Source organism: Calypte anna, chromosome 3, assembly GCF_003957555.1.
Source record: "Calypte anna isolate BGI_N300 chromosome 3, bCalAnn1_v1.p, whole genome shotgun sequence".
NCBI lineage: Eukaryota > Metazoa > Chordata > Aves > Apodiformes > Trochilidae > Calypte > Calypte anna.
This window is the reverse complement of record NC_044246.1, coordinates 50,190,256-50,214,534: the sequence shown is the minus strand read 5'-3', so window position 1 is coordinate 50,214,534 and position 24,279 is coordinate 50,190,256. Positions and strand designations below refer to the sequence as shown.

Sequence of the window (24,279 nt, the reverse complement as noted above, 5' to 3'; positions counted from 1 at the left end):
TCTTCTTCTTTCTTTTTTTTTCCCCCTCCTCAGTTCACACCATAGCAAAGAGGATTCTGCCTGCTAATAGCACAAAGTGAAGCTTCTGAAATGGATGATTTTTATCCCATAATTGATTTTACTCACATCTGGCAGCACGCTTTTTGTAGCTCTAGGAATATGAGAAGGAAGCACTGGCTCCTGCAAGCGAACCATGGCAGTACCAAGCCAGGTGCCTCAAGCCACATGATGCTCCACTCTGCCCAGACAGCAACACCAACACACCCCAAAGCCAACAGAGCCCAGGAATGCAGAAGCTTCCAGATACAGGGCTGAATTCCTTCTCCCTCAGCTCTGACCCCACAGGCCTCCTAAGGAGTTCTTCCAGTTCTTAGCCTCATGCAGGGAAGATCATAAGAAACCCCTGACAAGAAACCACTCAGACTGGGAGAATGTTATTCAGGATCAGGAGAAAGTTATGCAAGGCAGTGAGAAAGTTATGAAACCAGAAAGATCACTGCAGGTTTATGAGGAGGATGCACATAACCTGTCTCTGGGCTTTTGGGAGGACTGACAAACAAAGGGTGAAGATATTGTTTCTGTTTTTTCCAAGGCATCTTGTAAAACATGGTTGAACATTACAGTAGAAGATCAGGGAAAAGTGAGGCAATTGCATCTTGGATTCACTGACAGCCTGACATTTGTTCAACTTCATGAGCTTCTGATCATGGAGCCAGGGGAGGGAGGTGGGGTCTGAGGCCATTAAAACTGCTGCAGAGTTGCAGTCTCTAAATCAAAATGTAGTGAAGAAAAGTGAAAGTTTTATCAAACTTAGTAAGAAGAGAAACGTTTTTTGAAAGTAGCCACATGGCACTTAGGGCAACAGCCTTATGTATGTGTATACATACATTTTAAATGTCAATTAAACCAAATAGCCTTGGATCAGATGGAAGGGGAGCAGCCAGACAAGCACACATCTGATGGCTCAAGCCAGGAGGTTGGTGGATCCCTGTGTGTAGCTGCAGCTCCAGAAAAAATGAAGCTTCTGCACAAGCTGCAAGGGCAGCAAGGATCTGTCAAGTCCAGAAGCAGAAGTTTGGTGAATGGGAGGGTCCTCGCATGTGCTTCAAGGTCTGGGATGGCATTTCCCCAGCATCCATCTATCCCCACTGCTGTCCTGTTACTGTGGGATCTAAGTGGAACATGGATACATGGACAAATACCAGTGGCTTATCTCATGGCCTTTGCTTCTCATCCTGCCCTGGATATACTTTGCATCCAAGGGTTGCATTCTTGGTTTGCATCACAGTGAAGAACTAATAGTCCCATGAAACCTCCACCCAAAAGATATCAGCCCACTTTGTTTTGCCAAGGCTCTTCTTTTAGGGATGAGGAAAACTATCAATAAGATGCTTTCTAAATATCAGTAGCTAAATATACATCTGAGATCAAGACCAAAAGATGCCAAATGGGAGATGTAAGAGTGATTTTAACCACTATCTGGACACAAAACAAGCCCAGGGGACTTGGGTTAATTTTCTCAGCCTGGAGTATATACCCAGGTCTGGTTATTTGCTTTTGATCCACAGCTCTTGTCCAAATCTTCTAGAGGTTTTTCAATTTTCCATCCTTAGCTCCCCACAAGGGTCACTGAAAGTGGAGCAAGATACTTGGACACACATGGGCATCAGCCTTAGAAAAAAATATCTGTGCAAAGCAGTGAGGGAATACGAAGCACTGGCTTCACATTAAAAGCTCCCAGCTATGAAAGCAGTGGGAGGCAGGAGACCTCCTCAACTCACATACAGGCATTTGCCTGTTTCTCAGCATCTGATCAGGGAATGCATGTTAAAGGGTAAGGAGAAATCCCCTTTGCCCACCCAGGGGTAGCACATCCATTACAGGAGACTGGATAAGGTCTTCATTATAATATTTCTGACATGTATTATCACATCTTTCTCACATTAGAATTCTCTCTTGGGAGTTATTTAACTGATGTTCAGAAATCTAAGTTTCATTTATTATGATCCAACTCACTTTAGAAGCCAAATTACCCTGCACTAGAAAAGGATCAAGTCAATACCCTACTTGACTTTCTATTTATCTTCTAGAGGGTTTCTCTCTCCGAGTTTCATATTCACTTTTCCTCATGTACTAGTAATAAATTTTCTTTGTTTTTCTTGTAATTAGGTAAATCTCTCTTCCAACATTGCAGTTTAGTGGCTGATATTAATGAAAGGAAACCCACAGAGTTTGAGAGATTCTATGAGTATTCAGGAAGGAAAGCAAAATAATATCCAGCTGCTCACAGAAACAAGTGCTGCCCCTTCCAACAGCACATTGGGGGGTCCCCAGAAGGGTCAGTGAGAGGGACCTCCCCAGGCAAAAAGAACAAAAATCATTGCACAGAGGACCTCCCATCTCATTTCAGCACCCAGCCTAACGCTGGGCTCACAGCCAGTTGCCTTCTTCACCAGCTCACTAAAAGAACCCCAAAGCCACACACTGAAAGCACTCCCCCTAAAAACACCCACTAAAGGCATCTCCCAAAACTGCCCAGTGCCTAACCAGTGGAGGGCAAACAGCAAACCCATGCAGCAAGCTCAGAGACAGCTTTTCACTGCAATCATACATTAAAGATCAAAAGCCTCTCAGTGTAAAGATGTAATTTGTCATGTGTCTTAAATCATGGATCAAAAAAAAAAGAGAAAAAATATGAAAAAAGAAAGTGTTGCTAAGGGGGAGAGCAGGTCATTAGCAGTAAAAATACAATTTTCTGGCAACTGCTAATGCCTTGTTTATGTAGATTTCTGTGAATATGACATTTTAATGGCATAATAATTGTGTGATTACAGTACAGCAGTGATCACTGGAGCAGGAAGGAGGAATGCTCAACCCAGCTGGCTGCAGCTGTGGGCCCACAGCGTCCCCACAGGATGCTCTGTTCCCTCCTTCCTGCACCCACAGGCAGTCCCTGGAACCCCTCACCAGTACAATAGCAGGCTGGATGCTGGGTTGGGAGCAGATGCCCAGCTTCAGAAGCACATCAGCTACAGTGCCATGGCTATCAGGGGAAGGGCATTTCAGGTGAAAATCCTGACTCAAGCAGAGCTGCTGTTGACTGGGGATGGGAAGGTCACTCTGGTCCCTGAGGCCAGCCTCCAGCTTTCCAGGAAGAAAAGGAATGGACAGCACAAGCCAAAAGCGGATTCTGATTAACTTTCTTCCTTTGTGGCACTGTTTTAAAATAAGTAACTTAAGCCTTTGCTAAAATAAAAGCATTTGCCTTTTGGGGCTGCTGGGTGTTGCCAATAGGCTGAGGTGAATGGGGCAGGCACTGTACACATCCTTTTGGGGGAAGCAAACCCAAGGGAGCCTGGAGGGCAGGCAGGGCTGCTGTGGAACCCCCGGTTTTGGCCAAGCAAAGGTAATTTGCCTGTCAGTGTGTGACAATGACCCAAAAAAGTTCTGACTGCAGCCAAATGCGCCTCTGCTTCAGCCTAACTCACATCCAGAACTGCCTGGAAAATCTCATCCCTACATAATCCCTGATCAAGCACTCACTACTGAGCCTCTGTCCTTGGAATAAGACATTAAAAAAAAAAAAAAAAAAAAAAAAAAGGCAGAAGGAGGAAATAAAATTGGAGCCTACAAAAAGCTCCAATAAACAATTAGAAACTTAGATACCTTGTAGCATGTTGCTTGCCATGCTCCTTCACTCCTCTGCTGCTAGGATGGTTGGTTGGCACAGCTCAGAGAGATTGGAGGCAGAGGGAAAACCTTCACTAGGAATTGCACCCAGGCACTATACAAATGAGAGTTAAATGTGTTGCTGAAGGACAGGGGGCACTGGAAGCAGTAGGTTCAATTATAGAGCTGTTACCAGCCAGGCACTAATGCCATCTGAAAGGATTTTAATACTTCAAACAGGGTTAGGGCTCATCCCTCCTTGTCCCCCAGTGCTAGCTCATGCTCTGAGGGACAGCAGCCCCAGAGAGGAAAGAAGTGGGGCAGCATGACAATGCCTTTGTCCTCTTCCCTCTCTTGTCAGCATCACATGCCATGTGATACCAAGATCCCATTGAATCCCCATGGTGACCTCCATCATTTCCAACATGCTGAGAAACCTCCTGCCTCCCTGTGATGATGGAGAGGAGTGGATGATCCAGGCCACTAACCTCTAAAGACAACTTCCAGCTACAAAATTCCCTGAATTCCCACTTGGAAATATGTTCTTCCTTCTTGGACACTCAAACCCAGGTGCTTTGGTATAGTTTTCCCAGTGCCAGAACCTGGCAGCTTGGCTTAGCCCTATGTGTGCAGTGCTGAGCATCTCAACTGCCCCATCCCCAAGAAATCTGGGGAGACACAGGCACCACAACCCTGGTCTTCGCCCTGTCTGAACAGTGCTTGGCAGTGCCAAAATCAGGCTGTGGGTCTCTGCAGAATAGGCTTTGTACCCATCTAGTGCATCAGGTACCACACAGACTCTGGAAGTCTCTTACTCCCTTCCCAGTCCAATCAAACACTTAAATACAAACTTAAGCAACTCCAGGCATTTGGAGGAGCCCACAGAAATCCCTGTTTAAATACCTGCTTAAGTGCTTTGTTGGCTCAGTGCCACCTTCTCCAGCTTTGTGCCAACACCAGCCACTCCCCAGAAACGGAGGAAGCTCTGGGTCCCAACTATAATCTGTCCTTAATTAGTCTTCTGCCCCATAGGGATTTAAGCTCTGGTTCCTTTCTCTGAGGGATGTGAAGCTGCTCCTCTTATTACACCAGTACCTGGGCACACCATGCAGTTAAGTGGCAGGTTTCCTCAGAGCCTTGAGGAAAGCACAGCAGACCTATGTCCGCCAGGATCCCAACCTGCCCCAAGGAAGACTAGCATCTGCCACTCCCTGGAGGTGATTTACTGCCTCTCAAGGGAAACTTGCAGAGCTCATTCTGCTCTGACCCCACCTGCTGGGGTAAGAATGAAAAAAAAAAAATACAAATACCTAATTACACTTCTCCAGCAAAGCCTGTCCTGCAGCCATGGTCCCTGAAGAAGCTTGAAGGATTCACCATTAAGCTTCTTGCTGCCAGTGACCTTTCCCGGCCTGTGCAGATTGATGGGTGTGCTGTTTCACCTTCACCTCCTCCTCTGCCAGCTCAGCAGCGAACACAGGTCCCTGCAGACCTTCCAGACCACTTTCTCACTTGGCTCTGAGGCCAGGGCCATGTTTAGGCAGTTTAAGACACCTACTGCATCAGGCAACAGGAAGAGTGGCCATGGAAGACAACTTGAGTTTGAAGAACAGGAAGAGGACTTGACCTTCAAGAACTATGGCTGCTACCACTGCCTGGATGGAAACATCCCCATTCAGGCTCTCCAGTGTCTTCCTCTGATCATCCCCATGCTCAACTAGCATCACCACAGGCTGTTGGCCACTGATTCACAGCAAGGAACTAGCCCAGGGCTAGGGCAACTGGGACATCATTAAGCTGATCACAGCAAGACCCAGCTGTATGTGTATCTTCTTTTCTTTATCTGTGGTAAACAACATGCAGGGTCTGAAACATCCTCCAGAGGTTTCAATCTGCTAAAGTCTCCGGCCAAACGCAACAGCACAAAAAGCCACCAGAAAATTATTGATGCTTTTTCCAGTAAGGACACCACAAGGCTTTGATTTTAAAATGGACAGCCAGGGCAGCAACCAAAGTGGGGGATTTTTTTGCAAATCAGAAACAATGGACTCAGAGTTGCAAGGAGGGAAAGATGACAGATTCATTGCTTTGACAAAAGGCCAAATTTTATTGCCAGGCTTCCCTTGGGAGAAAGCAAGTCAGCTCAGAGTCCATTTTGTGCTTATAAGCAAGCACTTGCTATGCAGGCAGCAGTGCCAGGATAAAATATAACCCCACCTCCCAGAGGCAGCCTGGGCCTGCACTTCATGCCTGAATGGTGCTCCTCTTCACTGGCTGTAGCATCAGGCCACTGGGTAAGAGGCTGCATGGGGAAACCCAGCCAGTGTCACACACCACCTCCAGATTCCACAGAATTCCCATGGTGATCTCCATAATCTCTAATATGCTGCAGAACCTCCTGCCTCCCTATAATGATGGAGAGAGTGCAAGGTCCAGAACAATGAACTTTAAAACCAATATCCAGCTATGAAATTAAATACTTGTATTCCCACTTGGAAAGATGCTCTCCCTTCTCGGACCCCCAAAATCAGGTGCATGCATCTGTACATGGCTGTACAGAAGCACTTTGTTGTATAAAGAACACAGACTTTAATTCTTTGAAATAATAAATTGGCCCATAGGGTAGCCTGACACATGAAGACGATTCCTGTATAATTAAGAAGAAAAGGAAGCCAATTATAGGAAGCCTGGAGAACACTGCTGCCTGCTTCTGTTTTATTTATATGTTACACTGTATAATGAGCTCGATATTTAAGAGGTCATCTCAAACCAAGCTGCAGACTGGAGAAAAGGAGACCCAGCTTTGTCAGTGCCAGGAGACAGGCAGGAGGATGGAGAGGGTTTTTTGGTCATCTCCTCTTCCCCCCACCTGCAGATCCCTGGAGATGCTGTGGGACTGCTCGGATCACCAATCACACTCAACTGCTTGAGCACAGTATAGATCAGTCTTTCCAATATTCTACAAAAAAAAGGTCTGGGCTCCCCCGCAACTCTCTGAGGAAGGATAAGCAAGGTCAGCATAAGCCTGCTGAACTCTTCTAATGGGTCTGCAAACAGCAGTCCTGGATGGTAAACATGATGAAATAGATTTTAAGAGGCTACAAGAACTTCCACTGAGGATATTTTTAATTTTTTTTTAATTTCAGATTTAAATAAAAATAAAATTAAAATAAAAAAGGCTGGAAAACTGCTGCTCTGACAACATCTCAGCTCAATGGTAGTCCCCAGCATGTTAATGGCAATTCTCACACACTGTTGCTTCCACCAGTGGTGGGACACTTGCCTTCTCCCTCCTTTGCTGATGCCAGCTCCCCTGACTGTCATTGCACCCCACCAGAGGGGGACCCCTGGGCATCCCTCTCTGGGCTCACCATGATGTCAGGAGATGGCAAAGAGCACCTTTGTTATTGTGCCTTGTTATTGTTATTTGTTATTGTGCCACACTAACTGGAGCAGATCCTCCAAGGCTCGCTGCCACTTCTCAGTACCACCATCTGTCTGCAGAACAGACTGGGAGAGCCCAGAGCTGCTTCCCTCAGGGTCAGCAGCAATTACACAGGGCTCTAATTGGGAAACACAGGAAGGCAGCATCCCATGCCAGACAGGTTCAGCACATTCCAAGGACCAAAGAATCATGGAATGGTTTGGGTTGGAAGAGACCTTAAAGATCATGTAGTTCCAACCCCATTGGTATGGGCAGGGACACTTCCCACTAGACCAGGTTGCTCAATGCCCCATCCAACCTGGCCTTAAACACTTCTAGGGATGGGGGCATCCACAGTGTCACTGGGCAACCTGAGCCAGTGTCTCACCACTCTCATAGTGAATACTTTCTTCTAAACATCTAAGTTAAACCCTCCCTCTTCCAGCCTGAACCAGTAGTTCTCGTCCTATCTCTATATGACCTTGTAAAAAGTCCCTCCCCAGCTTTCCTGAAGACCTTTCAGGTACTGAAAGGCTGCTATAAGGTCTCCCTGGAGCCTTCTCCACACTAACCAACCTAGCCTCTCTCAGCCTGTCTTCATAGGTGTGGTGCTCAACATCAATTTCATGGCCCTCCTCTGGGCTTTCTCTCATCAGAGATCTAACATCTTTGGGAAGAGTCCAGACCCATGGTGGGTAAATAGGGTGGTGAAAGGGAGGTCCTGCATGGACAGACAGAGTTTTGTTTTCCTTCTGTGCCTTTTCAGGACAGATATGAGCTGCTTCCCACACATGAAGCTCAAACCAGCCTCCCCAGGCTTCAGCAGGAGTCGATTATTTAGTATTTAGGAGCCCATAGTTGCACTCCAGCTGAGCTTTGCTCATCCCTCTGCATAAAAGCCAAAGCTCCTACCAAACTACAGAGCTTGAGGACCACGGAGGTCAGAGAATGTCTTCTCTTTCGCCACCAAGCCACGGGTCCTATATGCTGGAGGACAGCCAGGAATGGGATGCATCAGGTGGAAAGGAAAGGGGAGAGAGAAGCAGGGAGGGAAGAGGAAAGGAGCCAGCAGATGGAGTCCGGCTCTGAACCCAGCCATTTAAAAAGCAGGTGGCTAATCCACACCTCCCAAGCAAGGAAGGGATTGTGCTGTTAATAGAGTCACCACCTTCTACCTTGACACAGCCTTTTCACAGAAGTAGAGCCAGGTCTATTCCATCTGGTAATAGCTTCCATGGGGATCTTTACATTGCTTTAGAAATTAATGCTACTATCCCTCCATAAGCAGCCGTCCTTCAAAACCAAGCAGCAATGAGAGGTGATGGATAACAGCAGTATATTAACTTGAAGGAAAAAGTGTCTTCAAGGGAGGAAAAGCTCACCTTCTGGCTTACTTTGGTTTATTTTAACGAGAGGAAAAAAATCCCAGATGTTGATGTTATAAAAACATATTCAAGAAAAAGAAAAAAAAACAACAAACAACTAAAAAAAATGGAAATACACAAGGTAGTTAATATGTATGACTGCATTTATCTTCAGGAAGCCACTGGCTTGCCTTTCCCTCTCTGTCAGCTAACTGCTTGAGAGCTTTACCAAGTTCCTTGCCAAGCTCTGCTGCCTTTACAAAGGCAAAACTTGCTCTTGGGAAGGACAAGAAGAGCCATCATATTCAAAACTCTCAGCTTGTGAAAATAATTTCCAGCTCTGGAAAAGCTCCAGCCTTGCCCCCCAGTCCCTGCTCCTAGAGTTAACTACAAGACTCCCACTTAGTGGGAGGCTCCCCATGAAGCACAACCTGCACTAAGCAGCTCCAGCATAAAGGCTTTTTTTCTTTCCTCTTCAGAGTGGGAAGAGTGAAGGAAAACCCTTGCTGGTGACAAACCAAAATACCCCAAGCTCTCTTGGAAAGCTTTCCTGATGGACACACTCCATGCATGCAGTGATGTGCTGCAGGCCAGTCCAAACCAAGCCAGACCACGCAGCTACACTGGTACTGGCAGAGAAAATCACAGAGCACAGCCTCTCCAACATACTTAAAAACACCACCAGAAAGCACATAGGCTGCCCTACCTTGCACTGAGAGGATGGAGGAGACAGGGTTGGGTTTTCTGCAGTTGGAAGGGGCAGCATGGGCTATGAAGCACTGACTCATGGTGCATCCTGCAAACCCCCAGTGCAGAGCCAGAGCATGGGACCCACCAGTGCCTGCCTGTCAGACATCACAACAACATCAAAAACCACTGTTGACCCACCTCCTAATCTGACACAATTATTTTGCAGAGGGGCAACTGTTTCTCTAACCCAGAGCTGGTCCTCAACATGCAGATGGAGGGAGATGAAGCACAGGTCACGGTGATGATGGTCCAGGGAACACGTACATGCCAGCCCATCCTCCCCACAACTGTCCTCAGGGAGAAATTTGATGTAAAACATTTTTGACAGCAAGAACTGATCTAAACCTTTGATCCTTCAGTACCTGCTGCTCAAGCACCTATAAAATTCCAGGCCTGGGAGCAACATGACTGACAGAACCAAAGATAGAGCAGAATAATTTAGAGCGTATGTGTCAGCCAACCTTCTCCTATCTTGCCTCAGTAATAGGGATTTAGAAAAAACCCAACCCTTGGCTAGTGAGAAATGCACCATGCAGAAAGGTATGATGAGTTGGAAAACAAGCCAGCTGAGGAAGGACTGCAGGTCCCACTGCAGGAGCCTCAAGAAAGGTCCTGCACTTTTGGATGATGCCAGCTTAGCTGGGAATGGGGAGACCAGAGGCCGGGCATGGCTGGAGTGACCTGGCCAGGCAGATCACAGGTAGATCTCTAGGATCTGCTCACCTTCCAGCAGCCCAGCTCTGCTGCTTGCATTGCCCCCCAAAAATCATCCCCACAGGGAGAGAAGAGATGGTGCTGGGGAAAAAAAAAAAAAATCACAGATTCTTCTGGAGCAGACTCCTTCTGCCACTGCAAGACACCTGTCCCACAGGGGACAGTTTTAAGCAGCATGGCATTCCCAAAAAAAGAAAGGGGCAAATGAGCCCCTCCACCCTCCTCTGGGGGGCTTGTGAGAAGGCACAGCTCCTCACATTACTCGGAAGATCAGAGATGCAAAAGGAAAACAGAAGGAGGATGGGGAAGAAAAAACCCCAAAGCTGTAATTGGTCTTGTAGCAAATGACAATAGCAACACCAGTGCTCAACACCGACATGGTTTTACTGGGAGAGGAGGAAGAGCAACTAACTCTGGGATCCAGCAGCTTAACAGCTGTTCTCCAGCAACTTAAGAATCTCAAACCCATTAGAAGGAAAACAAGGCAGAGACAAGGTTTGTAATGTCTCCACTGCTCTCTAACACTGCTACCTCTTCTGTACCCCCCTTGGCTTCACAGGATATGCAAGGGTAAAGCAAGCACGGCAACAAAAGAAGGAGAGCAATGCTTGAGTTTCCTCACTGGTGTCCCCAAGCCTGAGGCCTATTGCCTGCTGCACTTAACACCAGCTGCAAAAGAAAAGACATAACAGGACTGAGAAGCTTTCTGGCCACCACTTTGCCACAGACGCACACCAGACTAGAGGTCTACCCTCCCTTCTTAATTTGCAGGATGGTTATGTTATCACCTGCAGCTAGCACTCCAGAGGGCTGTGCTGCCATCCAGCATGACCTGGACAGGCTGGAGAGCTGGGCAGAGAAGAACCTGATGAGGTTCAACAAGAGCAAGTGTAGGGTCCTGCACCTGGGGAGGAAGAACCCCAAGCACCAATATATAGGTCAGGGGGAGACCTGCTGGAAATCAGTGCTGAGGAGAAGGAGCTGGGGGTCCTGGTAGATAATAAATTATCCGTGAGCCAGCAGTGTGCCATTACTGCCAGGAAGGCCAATGGAATCCTGGGTTGCACAGAGGTCAAAGGAAGTCATTCTTCCCCTCTATTCTGCCCTGGTGAGGCCACAACTGGAAGACTGTGTCCTGTTCTGAGCTCCTCAGTTCAAGAGAGACTGGGAACTATTGAAGAGAGTTCAGCAGAGGGCAGGAAAGATGGCTGGGGGATTGGAGCATCTCTCTTACAAGGAAAGGCTGAGGGAGCTGGGACTCTTTAGCTTGGAGAGCCCTTTAGGCTCAGGGGAGACCTTATTAATGTCTACAAGTATCTAAAGGGTGGGTGCAAGGAAGATGGAGCCAGACTTCTCAGTAGCTTTTCCTTTCTCCTTTCTCTAACACATTGGCAACATCTGATCAAAATTTCTGCACATCTCCAGAAGAGAAATAGTAGGAAAAAAAAAAAAAAAAAAAAAAAAAGATGAAGGTCTCTGCTTTCAGAAGGCCATGAGACTTGAAGTGCCTATACAGCACAAGGAGCTATCACAGAGTTTAGTCTCTTTCAGCCAGCTCCACTGCCTGGCTGACCTGGGGCCCATCCCAAATGTCTTTGATCCCACTCACTCCCCCAGCAACGCGCTCCCCTTGCCAGAAGCACCCTGCATTAAGGATGAAGTGGGATCAGATGTGGAACAACACAAATGAGGTCACATTTGCTCCTGACTGCTGCATAAAAACGAGGAATCAGTCTTCCCAACCAGATGGAAATGAAATGCTGTTAAAATCCAGTCAGGCAGGAGAAGAAAGGAGGCTGAGACTGGGCTAGTGCAGCTTTTCTGCACACTACTTAGGATACACCACTGCAGCACCCAGTGATCCCCAGATACAGGGGGAAGGGACTCTCCTTGCAGAGAGCCCACGTCTCCAGACAAGCTTCCTGGTGGAAAGGAGGGGAGGTGGGGGGAAAAGACACAGCAAAGAGGCTTGCCCCAGCTGGAGAGAAGCCTCCCACCACATCCCAGTATGGGTCTATGTGACTATAGATGAAAAAAAATGCTTCTGTTGCCTGGATGGTCCTGAAAGTGGTGATGCTGTTTCCTTTAATACTGTCCATTCATCAGCTCATTCTGCCATCCTCACCTCCTTGCACATCCCTCAGCATCCCTGAGCCACATCCACTCAGCCACAGGCATGCCCCTACCTCTCCTCACTCCCCAAGTCCTTGGCACAGCCACAGCATGCCTTCAGAGAAGGTGGCAATACAGAAGGCTCAGGGATACGTTCAACCTTTGATAGGGACACTGGAACAAGCAAAAGCCACAACACCTCATGGAAGCAAGGGTGGGAAGCAGAACTCCTGTAGATGGAGAGGACCTGATAAGGCACAGATGTGCTACTCCACAGATCCTTCCCAAAAAGGCAGCAGTCAGAACTGACATCTTGCCATCCCTGAAGCACCTCAGCCAGCACTGGTCTTGATGGCTCTAAAGAAACTCCACCTGGCTGTTTTTATATTTGACTTACTGCTCTTAAAGGCACCTCCAAAGCACAAGCTCCAACTGAGCATCCTAAGTTCCAGCTGTGAGTTTTCACCCTCCTTCTTCTCTGGTTGAAGCCTAAAGGAGAAGAAACTCACAGGATGCAAAAAGCTCTAAACATACCATCACAGGCTCCCAGCTCAAACCTGGATCACCTGCCACAGGCTCATGCATGGTCCCAGAAAAGGAGGGACACAGAACCTCATCTGCAGTGTCCACCAAGCCTGTGTGCAGATGGTCCCTCTGCAGCCACACATTGCCCACATCAATGCATATTCCCAGAGAGATGCATCAGAAATAACTGGTTACACAAGCCAAGGCTTTTTCTCCTATGCAGGCAAAGACAGTTTTAATCCCAAACTACCAGGTATAGCAGAGCATCTCGACGCATCCTCCCCCTTTTTGAAGCAGAAAGAACAAGGACTCAAGGGCAATGAAATGGACCTAAAAAACTGATGAAACAAAAGAAGGCCAGTGGGAGGTAATGATGACTTTTGACATCTAGGCTGTTGGAGGTCTGTGTGGCAGAGGGTTTCTGCTCTTGGTCTGCAAGTGACCTTTATGTCTGCTCTAAAGTAGGGACAATAGTGCTTACTTAGAGTCTCATGCTGAATTAATCATTGCAAAGTGCTCTACAGCTCAGCAAGAGATAGTACAGCAGGGCTAAGGATGATCATAGCCATACCCAGCAAGACTAATGGTCTGTACTGTGCTACCATCCCTGGCAAGCCATCCCTAACACTACTTAATGCTTCAGATGAGGATACATGGCAATGCTCTGCAGCAGTTCACCATCCTACCTGCCCCAGACAGGCATCCTCCCAGCTGCAGTTGTACACTGTTGTACCCCCAAACTCTAATACCACTGAGCTGGGGAACGTGGTGTTCAGAGGAGCAGGGAAAAAGAAAAAATAAAATCAAATCTAGTGATGCTAAAGGAAGCAAGATATTTTAAAAGGCTTCCTCCTCTCTGCCAGCTTCTGATCTCCTGTTGGGCTCTTTGCCTGTAACACGGCATTGGGCAGGGCAAGGTATGGGCAGGGCCTCTCCAGGGGCTGGTATTTCCCAAGCAAAGGCCAGTGCAGTGTAACACAGACAAGCAAAGGGCCACGATGAAGTTTTTGGTCCCCACCCAGCCCTGCAGCAGGCTTCTCTCTGCATCCTATGTGGCAAGTAGTGTGCCAGCTAGCTTCCTTGTTGGCAAACTGCTTGTTCCCACACCCAGTCCCAGCTTTCCACAGCCCAGTTTTCACACAAGGATGTGATAAATCAACCGTATCAGTGCATACGAATATATATGCATGCATACCTTATTTTTCCTGCTCATTTACACATCTTTTCCTGCAAAGAGTCTCCAAGCTGAACCACAGGGATTCGCTAGGGGTGTGGAGCAGGGAACACTGCTCCTGTGGAGCAGCACGACAGCTACGCATGGAAAGCTGCTCAGAAAGGCAGCAGTGCTGGATAAATACTCCATCTCTGGTGGGAGTCTTGACGGCAAAGATGAGGGGAAAACTATAGGACAGTGAGCACAGGAACACCTCTTTGAGCACCCTGTTGCTGCCAGCATGCTCCCATCTTCATGTTTGCATCCACCCATATTTGACTCCAGCTTTTGTCAGGGAAAGACAGGAGATATTTCCTACCCACCCTATTTCCACTATTAAGTCTTCCTGATCTCCAACACAACCCCCTTCCTCCATCCCAAGTTAAGCAGCCCAAGCTTACTTCTCGCAAAGAAGCCATCCCAAAGCTTTGATCACCCCATGTCTCCCCTTTCTGCACCATTTCAAGTTGTGCAGCCCTCTTTCTGAGCCAGGAGGGAGCAAAGACCCAGCAAGATTTGCCACAGATCTACACAGCAACACCCTGTTTGCCCTCACCCCATGACCATCCACACTTCACCAGCAAGACAACCAACCTGCCCAACAAGCTGCAGCCCTTGGCACTTGCTCTGGGGGCAGCTGCACTCCCAAAGTATCATTCACCTCCACTGCCAGCATGGTAAAACCCAACCACAAGTCACCCAGGAGAGGCTGCTCAACAGTCCCGTCCTCTGGCTTGCTACTTAAATGTCTACAAACAAGTAACAAAAGCCTCATTATTCTAAAATATGAGTCCAGGCTGCTAAAAGGCAGAGGGGTTGTGGGAGTGAGATACATCAGGTCAAGATGTTCTTCCTCATCAATATGGGGAAAAAAACCACAAGGTGTTTGGAGGGGGCTCTGCTATTTCCAGCACCATGGCTGAGCTCCCACAGGCTCACTTTGGCTTTTCCTGCCCCTCCTGCCTGGCACCAGCAATGTCAAAAGGGAGTGGCAGCCACTGCTACAAGTGGGGCTCTGCCCTCGGCATCAGGCTAATCCCACTGGCACCTTACTTTCTGAGACAAAAAAAGTGATGAAGGCTGAGAATAAAATGAAAATTCCTCCTTGTGTGTCAATTTGACATTTTATCTGTATTGAAAGCAGCAGGGGAAACACATGGGAAATGTGAAGAGAGTAACAGCTCTGGCTCAATAGTAGGAGAAGACAGAAGAAACACTAGGGCACCTCTGTAAGGCTCATTTTAAGATGTACCCTCTGACAACACAGTCAAATATTTGAGAAAAAAATACTATAGAAGAATTAGGTTGACTCACAACGAGCAAGCACAAGAAAATAAATAATTAAAGAGCAAAAGAAATGGGATTTTCATCCTGGTTTTGAGCATAATTTTCATTACAGTCTTATATGGGGAGCTGACAAGTTTTAACCCCCCATAGAACCCCCCCACTGGAAAGAGCAGAGTTGCAGGTTTGGTGTGGGGCACTCCTCTTGTTGACATCCCATGCTTCCAGGGTGCAGGACAACCTCACCCAGGAGTCTCCATCACTTCTCTACAGCCTGATGGGGCAGTTGCAGTGCAGAGACAGTAACTGTTGTGTCCAAAGTCGCCCAGAATTCTCCGTGGGATGAAACCCATCAGGAATGTACTATAAGCTTTTAGCTCAACTGCTGGGCTCTCCCAGAGCTGCAGGTATATGTAGCAGCTCTTCAGGCACAGTCCCCCCCACAAAAAATTGATTAAAAAATCAGAATAAAAAGTTAAAAAAAAATAAAATAATTCCCAGCTCCAAACAGACTCAAAGATTTTAGGACAGGCTGGAATTTAGGCTACAGATGTTATAGCCAGCTTCTTCACTGCCAGGAGCCAAGCATTTTAAAGGTGCCCTGGCACTCACCCACCCCAAACACAGCTCCCAGCCTCTGCTGCACTCATAAGTTACACAAAGTGCTTACTGAGGCATTTTCTGGTGCCCTGGAAGAGCAAAGGAGCTCCTTGCTCAGAGTGGCCCAGGAATCAAAGGGCTACATGCTGCTCACTGTTCCCCAATATTAAAGGAGGACTAACTCATGACGAGGCTGTGCTGGTAGGTGCCTGGGAGAGCAGGCTGTGGCTGGGAGAGCAGTAGGGCCACGAGTCACACAGTGCCATCCACCCTGAGGCTCTCTTCTCCCACATCCTACAAGAGACCTACAGAAAAGCTGGAGAGGGAATTTTTACAAGGGGATGTAGTGATAGGACAAGGGGGAACAGCTTCAAGCTGAAAGAGGGGAGATTTAGGTTAGATATTAGGAAGAAATTCCTGTGAGGTTGGTGAGATGCTGGAACAGGTTGAACAGAGAAGCTGTGGATGCCTCATCTCTCGTAGTGTTCAAGGCCAGGTTGGATGGGCCTTTGAGCAAGCTGGCCTAGCGTGAGGTGTCCCTGCCTGTTCTGTGATTCCGTAATTCTATGATCCTGCAAGATGCAGCAGGTGAAGGATGAAAGCAGTACGTAGAGTAGGACCTAGAGAGGAGATAAGCTCAGAGTCAGGCTCTTGTACTAACATTCCTCCCCTTTCTTCCACCAATCCTGCTCCTTGAAAAAAGGTCCTTTCTTCTTTCTGTAATGACATCCTCAGTCTCTGAAGCCTTGAAGCAGGGGCAACCTGGCAAGCTTACAGAGGTGAAATTTCTATGTTTGGTCAGGAAGCTGAAAAAAAGCAGCATCAGCTCCCTACATAACACGCTGTATCTGAAGCTATGCCACTGATTTCAACAATCCCCTGGTTCAGCTGCAGAAAACATATTTATAGGAAAATATACGTACATGCATACATATAAATATATATATATAAGTTTCATATTATTTTGGCTTTCCTAAATAGTCTGATAAAACATCACAGATTTACTTTTTTTCAAGCAGGAGACATGGCTAAGCAGTGTCCCCCACCCACTGTGCCACACTCCTCTCTATCTCTAGTCCTGGTGCTTCCTCTGCTCCATCAGTGCTGCTGGAAATTTTGGACAGGAATATTAAATTGCTATGCCAAACTAATTGAAACAGATCCAAAATGTTCAACCTATATGTCAGGATACTTTCTATGTATTTATCCTGGTATCAGCTTGATGGGGATGGAATAGGGAACTACATGTCTAGGGCTGCCAGGCCACAAAAGGTGCAGCCCAAATGGCAGGGATGTTCATGGTTTGCAAACATTTTATGAATGAGGTTGCATCTTCCTTTGTTGTGAGCAATGCCTGTTGCTCACAACAGGCTCTGCATCCCTATGGCAGCAGCCAGTACTACCCATGTCCCCTTCAATATGACCTTAATATACCATACTTGCAGTAGGACCACAGGGAAGAGATGACGCCAACTGGCTTCAGCCAGTCCTCTCTAGGGCTATGAGAAGCACCGGGATGCCACTATGCACCCCAAGCACACCAGCTGCTGAGGTACCCCCCAAATTATGGGCTCGGCTCCCATGGTAGTCATATTCAATCCGAAGCACCAAATTTGCCCACTCTTTCCCAGGATGTAGAGTCATCTTCAGAAAATGTCCTATTAGCCTCCTGGTTTTGCTGCCTTGCTTCAGTGTGTGTGTCTCATTTTTTGGTTTAATTGTGATTTTCCCACATCCTACAAACTGAAAGCAGCCAGAATTGAAACTGAAAAGTAAAACTACCTGTCAACAAAACTCAAAGCGCTGCACTGCCAAAACCAAGAGATGCACAAAGCAAGGAGCAAGAATAGGTAGAGAAAAATAGGAATCATATTAATAGCATAATTTAATTCATAATGTGAGAGAGACTGGTAATGACACTGGTAGGTGAGCTATCCTCAATGCAAGGAGACATGGCTATTTATAAAACCACCTGGCTGCCGGCCACTCGAGTGCCATGCAAAGGTGAAGTGTAAACAGCTTCTGCAGCATGTCCCTGTGCCAGCTGTCATCAGGTAGAGCCAGACTGGCAGCAGCCCTCTGGGCAGGGGAGAGGGCTCTGTCCTCCACCTGGCAGGGGCAGACATTAAAAAAATCCAGAATTCACCTGCATTATGGCGAGGAGTAGCAGTCTGCAGCTCATAGATTTGTTGGTGGTGGTTGTGGTTTTTTCATTACATGAAACTTGTTTATTTAGGAAGAGGTTTATAAATCACTGCTTTCTCAAAAGCAGACACCAAATAATGGCTATGGGAGAGGATTTCTTTGTTTTTAAGAAAAGAATTGCAGAAAAATTAACAGATCTATTTAACGGGCTGTTGAAACTGTAATGCCAGCCTCTTATGTTATCCTGGCTCCTAAAGATTTTATTAACCAAAAGGCTGGAAGGAGATCAACTTGGCATTCCTGGTCTCTGCAATTATATTCTGCTCAGACACAAAGAGGACCTACAGCTGAACAGCAACAGGTAGGATGCCCACCTCTATACCTTGATGCCATCTGGTTTGAAATAGAGGCCTTGTGCTATTTACTGGCAGTGAAACTAACGGGATTCTGTAAAAATCAATCCATAAATGCACAGATGACAAAATTAATGGTTTCCTTTCTGTTCCATCTACAGGAGGGCTCTTTCATGGATATCTATATGCCAGCATAAAAAATTCAGGAGCAACTTTTCTAAGTCTTCATTAAATTCAAGGGGACTTTTGGAGAGAGAGAGGTTTTAAAAGAAACTGCTAACCCTCTCATTCTAAGGACCTCGAGTGCAGTGCCAGGGTCTGCCTTGCCAACAGAGAACTGCTGTCAGTGAAGGGCTTCCAGAATGGAGAAATAAATTCATTAAGTGAAACAGAGTGCTTTTGGCCAGGCCAAGGTGAATGTTTCTTGATAAAATATTCAATAAAAGCAAATGAAACAAAACCAAACAAAAAAAACCAAACAAAAAAACCCAAACAAAATAAAACAACCGAACAAAAAACAAAAACAAAAACAAAAACAAAAAACAAAAAACAAACAAAAAAAAAAAACAAAACAAAAAAAAAAAAAACAAAAAAAACCCACCACTATTTCTTCCTTGCCCTACCTACCCTGTTAATGGTAAGGGTTGTGTCTGGAGGATGGCTCTTTTTGGAGGCAGAAAAAGACTTTGTAACATATTTCTTCTTTATGAAACCAAAAGTCTATCAGATCAGCCTGAAAACCTGTGAGATTATTCAAATTTCTGCCTCTTCTAATATTCTTCCAATACCACTTTTCCTGAAAGCAATACAATCATTCCTGACCCTTAAGCAAGGTGAGGATATTGCACAAACTCCTGCATTGCTCACCAAACAAGATCTGCATTCCTTTCTCACCTACCCCGTAGGGCAGGCTCTGGGCTTAGCCTTAAGTCCCCCTTTGGGGTCCCCCTTCTCCAGGCAGGGTTGCTGCCCTACAACCTCCCCTGGCATAAGCCTGGCTTACTCCGACTTCATTGGTACTGCTCAGACCCAATGACTCTTTTGGCTCCAAGGGCTGAAAGAGCTGTGCAGATAAGAATCAGGTCAGGCACACATGGTACACAAACCCACATCTCCAGTCCCTTCTGACCACTGGGAACATCAGTTCCCTGCCTTTCCTCAGCACAGGAGGAGGAGACAGCAAGCCCACAGAATAGCTTCACCACTGCCAGCCACGGGCACTGGGATTACCTCTGGGAAAACCCAAAAAAGCAGAAAGCCACTAGCACATCACCAGATCCTATACCAGGAATAATTTTCCATGGGGTTTACCACTATCTCAAACACCAATTTGAATAAAAACAAAAATGTACACCTGAGCTCTATGTATACCTGCACTGATCTGTCTTGTCTTTGGCAGCTTAACATCTGCAGAAAAATGAAGCTCTGCTGTTAAAAAAATATTTCCTAAGTGTTCCTGCCCACGACAGATTCCAAGGCACATGGCAAAAGTTCACCAAAGCCTCCCAGCCAACAGCCAGGCTCACAGAATTGAATCTCACATTACCTGCTTTCACCTCTTCTTCTGCCACAAAGGCTTTTCTTCAGCTCTCCCTCTCATTTCACTTCCAAGGCCATGGGACTACAACAGCATTGTTTTTTCTCCTCCCTGTCTCAGAAAAAAAATCATTCCCAAGCCATCCAACCAGACACCTTGCCTCTGACATCGGTCATCCAGTTGCAAACCTCCCTGTGCTAGTTAGCTACACACAGCTTACTTATGAGTGATGCTTCTCCCCAATCTTTTGCCAGCAAGAGGCTGTCCCAAGCCACAAGTTCTTTGTTTTGTTTTGGGTTTTGGTTTTTTTGGGGTGGGTTTTTGTTTTGGTATTTTTGTCCATTTCTTCCCTCTTATAAGAGCTGTGACTGAGGACAGCCATGCAGGTGTCAAATCCTCCTGCTGCCAGTCATCAAGATTTTGATGCTGCAGATTCCCATGTGGAAGTGAGATCCGCTCATGAAATCCCTCTTCCTCCTGCAGGTAAGTAATCCAGGACCCATCCAGCAAAAAACTCAGCAGCATACTCAAGGCAAGGACACACTCCTGAATTACTCCATCAGTGTTAGTAATTCGTCACTTTCCCCTCTGATATATAACTTTTCCCCATCAAGAATGACAGTTCTATGATTATTTTATCTGAATTTAGCTGATTTTTAGTTAAATCAACTGAGATTTTGCTAAACATAGCTCAATAGCAAATTTTACAAAGCATCCCCTCATTAAATCTACCCATGCCTCAAAGTCCTCATCTATAAGCTGGACATGAGCCAACAGTGTGCACTTGCAGCCCAGAAGGCAAATCACATCTTGGGTTGCATCAAAAGAACTGTGGCCAGAAGATTGAGAGAGGTGATTCTGCCACTTTGCTCTGCTCTGGTAAGACCTCACCTGGAGTCCTGCAACCAGATCTGGAGCCCTTGATACAGGAAGGACATAACCCTGATGGAGTGGGTCCAGAGGAGGGCTACAAAAATGATCAGGGAGCTGGAACACCTCTCCTACACAGAGAGGATGAGGGAGATGGGGTTGTTCAGCCTAGAGAAGAGAAGGCTCTGGGGAGACCTAATAGGGACCTTGCAGTACCTGAAGGGGACCTACAGGAAGGCTGGAGAGGGACTGCAAGGGCCTGTAGTGATAGGACAGGAGGCAACAGTTTTAAATTAGAGACTAGATTTAGATTGGATGTTAAGAAAAAGTTCTTTATTATGAGGGTAGTGGAAAAATGGAACTATGGAAGACTGCCTGGGGAGGCAGCTGATGCCTCATCCCTGGAGATATTCAACAAGAGGCTTGATGAGCCTCTGAGCAACCTAATCTAGTTGATCTTACTGCAGGGGGGGGTTGGACTAGATGACCTTTAGAGGTTCCTTCCAACCCAAATTATTCTATGATTCTATGATAAAAAGAGGATCATTATCACCAGTTTGCCTCCAGACAACAGAGGTTGATCCCCCAACCTTCCAAAACGCGCTCCCTTGCAGTGCCCGTGCCCTGTTCTCTTAACCTCTCTGTGAGAGGCTGGCTTCCCACCTCATTTCATGGCTTTGAATCCTTCCTTCTGCATTTTGTTTGCTTAAACAATGCCATTGCTTAAGAAATGGAGGGGAAAAATAGGAGGTGGGCAAACTGGAGAGATTTACCACTGCCTCTGAATCTCCTGGCTGGAGATGCTTCACATGCAGCTTTCATGATTTAATCACCAGCACAATGCTGTTTCAAACAGCAGCAGACAGCATAGCCTGCAGAAGCAAATGCTCTCTTACAACAGCATCGGTACAATGGGAACTTAACAGTCCTCGCAATCACACTGTGTCTCCTTGCAAGATCACAGCCAGACAGCACAAGGAAAGGCACTAAACCATGCTGCTGAGTTATCAAACTTCACTGTGGCTCCTTGGGGCATCCAAAATCAGCTCCAGTTACAGGAAAGCAAACATTGGCCCCAGGTGCTTCCTTTCAAAACCTCCTCCCATGTAGCAAAAGCCCTTAAGCATGTTATGGGATGAAATGGGCAGCTTTATAGCCTCCTTCAGTGAAAGATGGGCCAATCTGAAATATGTGTCTCTGCACCATGGAGTGAACATTAAGAACTTCACCAAACTGATCTCCCATACTTGTGTCTGATGCACTGAACAAGGATTACTGTGGGAGGGAAAGAAATCCTGAGCCAGGCATGAGTTTAGCTATACCTTGGAAAAAGAGACATATCACACTTTGAAGGTCAAGTGTTTGTCTACTCTCAAAGGAAAAAGATCTCCAGCTTTTACACTTCAAAAACTTTTTTTTTTTACTGGATTAATAACATTCAGAAAAAATGTCCTGTGACTTTGATGCAGAAATGGCCAGTTAGTCTACTGCAGCTTACTGTAATGAAATGTTTGTGAAGTACAACACTCCTGACCTATGGACTTGAAATAAGAAAAAGAAATAAGGAAAAAGAGGTGGGAAAGTGGGAAATCATCTTTATATTTCAGATACAGTAATGACTGCTAGTTCTGCCTGAGAAGACGGAGAGTACATCTCAAACCCCAACTTTGCATTCAGAGAGAGAGATGTTGGTTTGCGCAGGTCCATACACTCAGCTGTGTTAATGCATAAACTGGTATTAATATCAGATCTGCATCAAAAATTAGGAGATCCCAGCTGAAACTCAGAACTGCTCATTTGTTAGATGGTGCATGCACATTTTGGCTGGTTTAACACTTGCACTGCCAGGCACTCAAATCTCCACGGTTATCTCAGCAGATCCCGGGCACATAACTACCTGGCCTTTCATTTACAGCTTTAATTATTTAGCTTATATTGCTATAAATCTAATTGAAGCAGAATAAGTTCTTATCACAAATACAAGTGCCCACATGCAGGCATCACTGAGATTAAAAGATGCAACCTACATTTCATTAAATGAGCTCATTTCTGGTTATCACAGAGGCAAAGCCCTGGACCTGCCACCTGTGGTAAGTGTCTTTATCCAAGCTTCTACCTCAGTTCAACAGCTGCAGTCTAAGTAGATCACTTTAGATAAACAGCAGATGTATAAGGATCTGGTTAAATAGTAGAGATGTTCTTTATTTCTGGAACACATTCACTGTACCAATTTGGCCATAATGCCAGCATAGTGTCCTGATCTCCAAAGGATGCAATAAAGCACAGAGAGCAAAGTAGTACTGTTTTGCAGAACACCTTTGGTGCTGGGTAGGGAAAGGTGACCACACTTCAACTCCCAGCAGCTACTGCCCTCAAGTGCCATATAGCATTTTCCTACTTGACACACACTAGCTGAGCATCTGCTTGCCAAAATGGAGCTGACTTTCTTTCACTAATGTTGCCTCCAGAAGTGAAAGTGTCCTCATCTTCCCAAGCCATGCAGTGCCTCAGGTGAAGAGCAGCATCTGAACAAACTTCCCCAGTATTCAGATGCCTCCTGGAGTTTGCTCTCACGTTGCAAACTAGATTGTGTTGGTATTTCATGTTCAATTTAGGAAATGTTGTGTTTCTTGAGTGTGCAGGAGCATCCAGGAGGTCCTCGGTGAGGAGATACATCCCTATCTATGTGCAGCAACATAGGCCATGTCATCAGCAGCAACTGGGACCACCAACATACCTCTTCTTACCATCTGATTCTCTTTTCTTGCCACTTGCAAGTCTAATTTGAGGTATGTCACTCAAAAATGTCATGGCTGTTTTTCTGCTGCAGGGGACTGAGGGTTGGGCAGGGACAATCAGACTCTCTTTCACATATCAAAACCAGGAAAGAAAAAAGCTGTTTTAGTCCTGTCACAAAGTGCTGGTTACCTCTGTTTTAGGACATCCTTCCATCTCCAAGCTTTGGGGTTGTGACTTCAAATCAGGCAAATGACAGCCTCTCTAATGGGCTCAGGTATTTCTGTATTTCCTCTGAGAATTCCTTCAAACCAGAAAAAGTGAGCAGCTTTTGCAAAGCCTGATTTTGCACAAATCCCTAAGACCACAGCAGCTGAAGTCTCAGTGGCCTTCAGGCTGTTTGTAGGCTTGACCTTCTTACCATTTGCAGCAATGATCAAATCCTTCAAATATTACCCCTGCAAGTGGGACATACATGTTTATTTACCTGGGAGCTGTGCAAATACAATTACTATGAAGGATTTAATGAGCATCAAGCATGACAGAAAAGTCTATGTGGAAGTGAATAATGCTGTCCTCTGTCATAGGGGCACTGGACACAGAAGGGCATACTAGAGAATAAAACAGAATAGTTGCTTGAAAAGGGAATCAAGGCCACCCTGCAAGCTGTGTTGTTGCCTGTTTCAGTGAGGAAGTTGCACTAAATGATCTGCAGAGGTCCCTTCCAACTCTGATTCTGTACATCATCCTATCAGGAAGGATACCAACTACACCCACTTCAAGAGGCTAAATTAAACAGGTGATGGGAACAGCAGCATCCTATGCTTTAAAACCTCAGTCTTCCTCTTCAACCTCACAGTGCAATTTCTCTGTGGGTACTTAGTTACATGAAAAAAATGTCAAAACTTAGGGAAAAAAATAAAGGCAAATGGAAGTTCCCAGGAAGGAAGAAGGAAAACCAATGTCACAGCAGAATCATTGCT

The 24,279-nt window shown here is 46.2% G+C and overlaps 1 protein-coding gene across 2 annotated transcripts in view; it reads right to left on the bottom strand.

Moving 5' to 3' along the window:
- Positions 1-24,279, bottom strand: part of GALNT14 (polypeptide N-acetylgalactosaminyltransferase 14) — an 86,719-nt gene that overhangs the window by 54,681 nt on the left and 7,759 nt on the right. The window lies entirely within an intron of this gene.